Consider the following 8,499-nt stretch of genomic DNA (forward strand, 5'->3'; position numbering starts at 1 on the left):
ACTTCATATTTTACATTTAAGAACTCATACTGAATTTCATAAATTTTCATTTAAATTTTTAAGATGTTCCTTAGCATACGTCCTCTCACTTTCTTTTTTAGTAGAGAAATACTTCACTATATAATCAAGATTAAAAATTTCTCCTGAACAGATTATCTAAGAAAAAGAATTTTTGTTGTATAAAGCAATGTGCAGTCTTTTTTTTTTTCTTGTAAAATTTTTTTTTAATTGATTTTTTTACAGAGAGGAAGAGAGAGGGAGTGAGAGTTAGAAACATCGATGAGATTCATCGATCAGCTGCCTCTTGCACACCCCCTACCGGGGATGTGCCCACAACCAAGGTACATGCCCTTGACCGGAATCGAACCCGGGACCTTTCAGTCCTCAGGCCGACGCTCTATCCACTGAGCCAAACCAGTTTCGGCGCAATGTGTAGTCTTCATATTCCAATTAAAAAAAAAATTTATATTCACAGCCACTATAAAATTTTGCTCAAAATTTATGCTCAAAAGAGATGACTAAAATGTACATGGTACATAGCAATAATTGAGTTTTGTATATTAGTAACTTTAACCAACATTTGAATAAGGATAATCTTTGCAATTTTCTGCAGTTTCACATGAGTTAACAGGCAATATTTAGGTAATATTTTGAAGTTGAAAATATACACTAAAACATTGAAAATTAATTAGTTTTCTAAAACTTGAGTATATTATATTTGTAAAAAATGGTACAGAAAGTGAAATACAGAACACAAGTTTTAAGAAAGAAGTCTAGCCTAGTCAGTGTGACTCAGTTGTTTGAGTGCTGTCCCATATATCAAGAGGTCAATGTTCTATTCCCAGTCAGGGCACATGCCCAGATTGCCGGCTTGATCCCCAGTATGGGGTGTGCAGGAGGCAATCAATTGATGTTTTTCTCTCTCCCTTCCCTCTCCTAAATCAATAAAAACAGATATAAACTTTAATTGGTTTGGCTCAGTGGATAGAACATTGGCCTGTGGACTGACGGGTCCCAGATTTGATTCCAGTCAAGTGAACATGCCCACGTTGCAGGCTCAATACCCAAAAGAGGGCATGCAGGAGGCTGCTGATCAATGATTCTCTCTCACACTGATGTACCTATCTCATACTGATGTTCCTATCTCTCCCCCTTCCCTTCTCTGAAATCAATAAAAATATATTAAATATATATATATTTAAAAAAATAAAAGACCAGACTTTCACCAAAAAGAAAAGCTGCTAAGTATCTTAATTTATGATACATTTTAAGCCATCTTCCTTTCTTTTAAATATTTAAATTTCTGATTCTTAGTGAAATAATTTAATTATCAGCCAATAGATTGATTCAAAGCGGAGAATGTACTTCTCCTTTATTTTTAGTTTTTTATTTTTGTAATATATTTTATTGTTTTTTTATAGAGAGGAAGGGAGAAGGATAGAGAATTAGAAAATGCGATGAGAGAATCATCCATTAGCTGCCTCCTGTGCACCCCCCACTGGGGATGTGCCCATAACCAAGGTATATGCCCTTGACCGGAATCGAACCTGGGACCGACCCTTCAGTCCGCAAGCCGACGCTCTGTCCACTGAGCCAAACTAGCTAGGGCTGTACTGCTCCTTTAAAATACCTTTTTCTTATCTGTGACAAATATTTAAATGTATCCAGATAAAGAGATACATATAATCTATTTTCCTGAAATACCACAAAGCCCTAAAGGTGGTCATGTTTATAAGGCAGTGCCTGAGGCATGAACTGTACGTGAGAGTAATTAATTAAGATTCATTCAGTGCATAATTTGTTAGTGACTTAAAAAGCTCACATCTGGTAGTTATACTTTTTTAATGCAAAAATATTCTGCATATTTCCCATAATTTGCCCAATTCACTCACAAATGTGAGATGCTTTCTGGTAGCATACTCAGTTCGGATTTCTAATGGAGAATTTCATACCAAACATTCTGTGCTTTCATCCACTTATTTTAATTATATTCTGTTCCTGTGTATTTTTTTTTTCTGCTTGAAAAAGTCTATCCTTAGTTTGGAGGAAAAGACCAACCCGTATTGTTAGAATAAATAATTCTACATAAAGTAAAAGCAATTTTTAAATTAATAAAGATAACTACAGCTACATTTATTGATTTACTAAGTCCCATGCACTATACAAAACCTTTTGCAAATAGTATTTGATTCCAAAGCAGCCTTGTGGGTTGGGTACTTCTATATCCATTTGACAGGTGAAATACCTAAGGCACAAAAAGGTTAAGTAGAGCTGTTCAACGTGTATATCTAGTAATAGGCTGAGATTGAAACGTCTTTCTTGCTCACTCTATGTTCTATATGCAGTTCTCCTAATGTAACATTAAATAGATCCTTTTTTATAGGCTCAATCATTTTGGTTAATCTGATTTTCCTTTCATCAAATGTTTATTTCTCATTGTAATGTTTAGATTATGAAATTGACATACAGAATCCAATTTGGTATTGGTTTTTTTTAATGCTAGGCAGTTAACTGTAGGCTTAACAAAATTGGTCATAGTTTTTAAATTTGTTTTTTAAGGTTTTATAAGTGGTCATGAAATTTTAATTGAATATTAATTTGTACCTAGTAGAAATAGTTCCATAAAAACTCTCTTTAGTGAGTATTTTACATAACCATAATACTCTTTCTGCTTAATCATTTTGTATTAGAAAGAGTCCAGGTATTTTTGTATCATATCTTGTAACATAGGAGTAAATGACGACTCTTCTCTTGGGAAGATAGGAAGAAATCAGGACTTATGCCTTCAAAAACAGACTCTTTTAGTGTCATAAGTTTGCCAGTTCTGTTAGTGCATTGGTGGTTCTTAAGTGGCTAATGTTGGAATGAAAATGTAAAGGAAAATGTACTCAGTTTATTAAGAATAGGTAGTCATTTTTATGTATCAAAATAGCATGTTTAATCTTTTTTAAATATGCCTTAACTCTTAACTTTGATTTCTGCCACTGATCAGTTCTTTTTCTTTTCAAATTTAGGGGAGAAATAGCCCCTCACGAGCATATGAGAGAGAAACCTGATATATTAGAGTAAGAATTTTAATTTCAGATTTGGAGCAGCTAGGCAGATAGCCGTGGGCTTACCAAGATCGGTATTTTTAAACTAGGTCCTGTATACTTTAACACTGTAATGTGGGAGCAAACAGTAAACTTCATTTCTTATTATTAATGTTACTTTTGGGGGAGAGACAAATAATTAACCACACTTGCTCATTTTCTAAGTGGTTTAGAAGGTTGCAGTCCACCACATCATACAAAGCCAATTTAAATATGAATATATTATATCATGCTCAAACAGCAAACAACCTCAGAGGAAAATCATTTATTCAGAAGGCATAGATTTGTGCTAGACAGCAGTGATGCATTACAAATATATAATTATTTGCACTAATATTTGAGCAGGTGGAATGGATTAGAGCATGGTCAACATTATGCTGCTGATAACATGTATTTTTCTATATTAATATGTACTGTGCAACATGTATTAAATTTGTCAATAATTCATTTTAGCCAAGATACTAATATTTATATTAGCGTGTTGAAGAGACGGTATCCAGCTGAGCCATTTTTAATTTGAAAGTCTGAAGTTGGAATTAAGTTTACTTTCAAAAACCATTTAAATTATATTATAATCACTGGAAGGTCAGTGTAACAGATTTATCAGTGACTAGTGACTAATAGGAAGGTGCACAGAGGGTTAAGAAGAGGAGTAGAAATCTGGAATAAGTTAAGTTTCACTTATAGCTCAGATGAGTGACTTCTGCAGCATTGGCAATTTAAAAAATATATATATTTCATTAATTTTTTACAGAGAGGAAGGGAGATGGAGAGAGAGTTAAAAACATCGATGGGAGAGAAACATCGATTAGCTGCCTCCTACACACCCCCTACTGGGGATGTGCCCGCAACGAAGGTATGCCCTTGACCGGAATCAAACCTGGGACCCTTCAGTCCACAGGCTGACGCTTTATCCTTTGAGCCAAACTGGTTAGGGCAGCATTGCCAATTTTAAGTGAAGAAAAATGTTTATTCCTTCCAGAGTATCTTCATATTAATAAACTAAGCCTGAAGATTGGATGGAACCAACACCAAGGAATTACAATACTTTCCAGTGGTGGACTGTTAAATTTTTTAGATTAAACTTGGAGACGTAGGAAGTGTTCTTGATGCCCCTGTTATATTAAATAGGCTGGTGCTTTTGAAAGACCATCCCTTTTTGCCTGCCTATCATTTTGACCTTTATACTGTGGGTAAATTTGAACTCTTGGTGTTTTATTATGGCAGCTCTGTTAAATCTGTAGCCTTTTGCTATAGAGAATATTATCCAGAATAGGATATGGAAAATGCTGATCTAAAGAAAACAGTGAAACTACCTCTAAGTATATTACTTGCAAATGCTGTGTGCTATTTAGAGGATTCATATGAAGTTATGTGAAAAACTTTATAAGGAACAATACTAAGTGCCTCTATAGTAGGATTCTCCAGTGGGATGTATTTTTAATTTTTGCCACATGGGGGAGATGTTATTTTTATAGTAATACCTATATTTTTGTTTGATTTTAAAAATTGAACTCACATAGCTTTTCTCTACTGAACAGCACCAGTGAACATGTCACTATCCTAACAGGATGTATGTGTAGGTGTGCGCGCTTTTGTTGCTTGTGCTGATACTTAAATGAGATTTTGAAAGTTATTTGTGAGAAAAATTTGGGGCAACTTAATGACAAAACAAAAACAGTTTTGAAGAACGTGTGTGCACAGTGGACACGGGTTGAACAAAGTTCATCATAATTAAAGTTACTTTTGTTTTTAGAGTTATATATCTCATGAATTCCTTTATCAACTCTTAAGAATCTGTGGATTGGTTCTCTGCATTCCGCTTCTTAAAGAAAACATTTGAAACAGACTCAAACTTACAGAAAGGTTGTAAATACAATATAAATAAAAACGTTCCACTTTGAGATGAAGTTGCTCTCATGATGCCATAACACCCTTTGGTACTTTTGTATTCCTAGGTAGAAGGAATTCTGTATAACCACAACCAAACATCAAAACCAGGAAGTTAACATTTCTCCCATGTAATCCTCAGGCACCATTTAAGTTTCACTAATTGTCCCAATAATGTTTTGTAATGATTCAGTTCAGAATCATGTGTCACCTTAGGGTGTAGGCTTTTTTGTTTCTTTCACTCTGGAACAGTTCCTTGTCTTTCTTTGACATGAGTTACCCTGGCACTTCTGTAGACCTGCTATTTTGTAAAATGCCTGCCCCTAAATTTGGATTTACTAATGATGAGAATCCAGTTGTGCCTTTTTGGCAAGGATATTACAGAAGCAAATTTGTGCTCTCATTGCGTTCTGTCAGGTAGTACACAATTTCAATTCTCCTCATTTCTGATGATGTTCATTTTGACCAGTTTTCTGTAGATGTAGTTTTTCCCTCTGTAATTTTTTTTGGGGGAGGGGTAGTTTTAAGCAATCTATACATATCTATACATATATAAAAGCCTAAGCAACCATTAGGACCAAATGACCAGTCGCTATGATGTGCACTGACCACCGGGGGGGCCAGACTCTCAATGCTGGATCTGCACTCTGGTGCTCAGTACACTCCCACAGCCAACCTCTCATGGTCCTCCCCCCAGCCAGCCAACCTCCCGCGGCCCCTACTCCTGGCTCATTGGAAGTGGCCTCAGTGGTTTTGTGCCATCAGGTGTGAGTGGAGCCAGAGCTCATGCCATCAGCGTGTGGGAGTGGCAGCAGCAGGAGTGAGGCTGCCGGCCAACAGAGGACCGGGGGCCACGGCGGGAGGGACTGGCAGTGGCTGGAGGATGGACCGAAACCGGTCCCTCTGCCTACCGCAGCCTTGAGGCCCCCAGTTCCTTTTAAAGTGCATGAATTTGTGCACTGGGGAGGGGATTGTCCCTTCAACCTGGCCTGCACCCTCTCCAAACTGGGACCCTTCTGGGGATGTCCAACTGCCTGTTTAGGCTCGATCCTGTTGGACATCCCACTCACAATCTGGGACCGCTGGCTCCTAACTGCTTGCCTGCCTGCCTGCCTGATTGCCCCTAACCACCTCTGCCTGCCGGCCTGATTGGCCCCTAACTGCCCTCCCCTGCCAGCCTGATCGCCCTCTAACTGCTTTCTCCCCTGCACTGGCCTGATCTTGCCCCTAACTGCTTGTTCCCCCTCACCGGCCTGATCTCCCCCTAACTGCTTGTTCACCTGCCAGCCTGATCACCCCTAACCCTCTATGCTTTGGCCCCCACCACCATAGCTTTGTCTGGAAGATGTCTGGTTGATCTGGTCTAATTAGCATATTACCCTTTTATTAGTATATGTGTATATGTATGTGTATGTTTGAGAGTCTGCTCCCCCTGGTGGTCAGTGCACATATTCTGCTTAATATATCAATTAAGATATATTGCTCCGAATAAAAATTTAATTAACATTAGCAGAGATTTGTGGTTTTCTAGTCATTGGATTATCTATTATTTCTTTTGTCTCTTTAAATTGTCCCACATTTGGCCAGTGGGAGCTCCTTCAAGTTGGCTTCTGCGTCATTTTGACTTGTCAACATTTTATTAAGCTCGCTCTTTTATGCACACAGGATTTTGAAACTCATCTTGTACTTGCCTTGTCCAGCTCTGGAGTCAGCCATTTTTACACATTTTAGTGAAAATTGCTATTTAGAAGCCATGATTTGTGCATGAGATGTGCTTATTGTGATTGGGATGTCACTGCCCTCACTCCTCAGTGGACAGTGCTAGAGGGCTTTGTGTGTGTGTACAGCACAAACATGTATATATTTTAAAGGTACCTTTCTTTGTGTGGTACCTTTCTCACCCCATTTAAACTCCCATTGGGTTTTTCTTCTTTCCACTCAAGGAGGATTTCAGCAACCAAAGCTTTGGCTTTAGGATAAAGTTAGAATGAAAAGAGTCATTACAGAAAACGTAGAGATTTTTAAATTCTGAATAAAAATTACTCATAATTCATTATTTAGAAACAACTATTTTTTGGTGTATTTTTCTTTCACTGTGGTGAGCAAATTAATAAAGCTGAATTGAGAAGGTTAAAGTGTTCATGCCCCAAACATGGAATTTATATTTTGAAGGCATTAAATTTCAAATGCATACAATATGTTGTTCAATAATGTATCTTTTTGCTACTATTAGTAGTAATTAATGATAGAGAACATCAGAGAAACTGATTGTGTGAATGGAAATCTTATCATTAAGGATTGAATACCAAGAGGATATTTTTACTAATAAAGTTCATTATTCAGTTGTTTTATAAGCCAAAAGATAAAAATACACTTAAGATCGACATTATGTGAGAAAGGAGTCTATATCTGGATTATATTTAATGCATGTAAACTTTTTATGAGTTGGAAGTTACTTACATGGGCATATTACTCAACTCTCAGTTTCTTTATTAGGTCTCAATAATCATTGCTAGGACTAAAATTCTATAATTTTAAATGCAGGCTTTCTATTAAGAACTTATAGTGATGTCAGAAATAGGTTAACTGGAGAAGTCATATTTGAACCAATTGAGACTATCTGAGAGTCAAATCCTCCCACAATGCTATCAGCCTGCAGTGACCATCCAGGGGTCCTCAAACTTTTTAAAGTGGGGGCCAGATCATGGTCCCTCAGAGAGCTGGAGGGCCGGACTATATGAACTACTAATTCCTACTGTAACACCTCGGCTGCGCTCACTGCCCAAAAAACCTGGCGGGCCGGATCAGACTCCTCTGCGGGCCGCATGTGGCCCGCGGGCCGTAGTTTGAAGACCCCTGGCACTGTGATGAACAGCTAAGGCTCTTGAATTAAAGAAATGGCAGATATATGCATCTTGGCTTTGTTACTTACTAATTATATGACTTTGTGCAACTATTGTAAAGTGAGGAGAAAAGACATTTGTGGTCATTTATCATCCTTACCACTTTTATTACTTTTTTGAAGGTGCTTCTATTCCCATGTGAGATCACTTCATTCAGTCATTCTTCATCTAACAAACATTGAATTTTTTTTTTTTCTTTGTCAGACACTGAATTAGAAGATAGGGATATTAAGGTAAATAGAAAGATCCTGCTTTCTCGAATCTAAGGGAGTGAGAGACTTAATGTATACAACAGATTATGATACTATTTAATAAGTGCTATAATAGTAGCAAGAAACCAGGTGCTGAAAGAGGCCAGAGAATTATTAAATTTGTGGGCTAGTTAGGGTTGGGGTTGGTAAAGCTGTTAAAGTTACCTCTTATTAAACAATTACTAAGTGTCAGGCATCTTGCTAAGAACATATTACACTTAATTTTCCCACTGGGACTTAGGTACTATTATTCCCATTTTGCAGTTGAGGAAACTGAGGCACAGAGACATTAGATAACCATGGATTTAGGAGGAATATCAGTGAGTGAGGGAAGAACATCTATTTTCTTGCCAGGAGAAGTTG

Source organism: Pipistrellus kuhlii, unplaced genomic scaffold (assembly GCF_014108245.1).
Source record: "Pipistrellus kuhlii isolate mPipKuh1 unplaced genomic scaffold, mPipKuh1.p scaffold_m20_p_1, whole genome shotgun sequence".
In the NCBI taxonomy this organism is placed as follows: Eukaryota; Metazoa; Chordata; class Mammalia; order Chiroptera; family Vespertilionidae; genus Pipistrellus; species Pipistrellus kuhlii.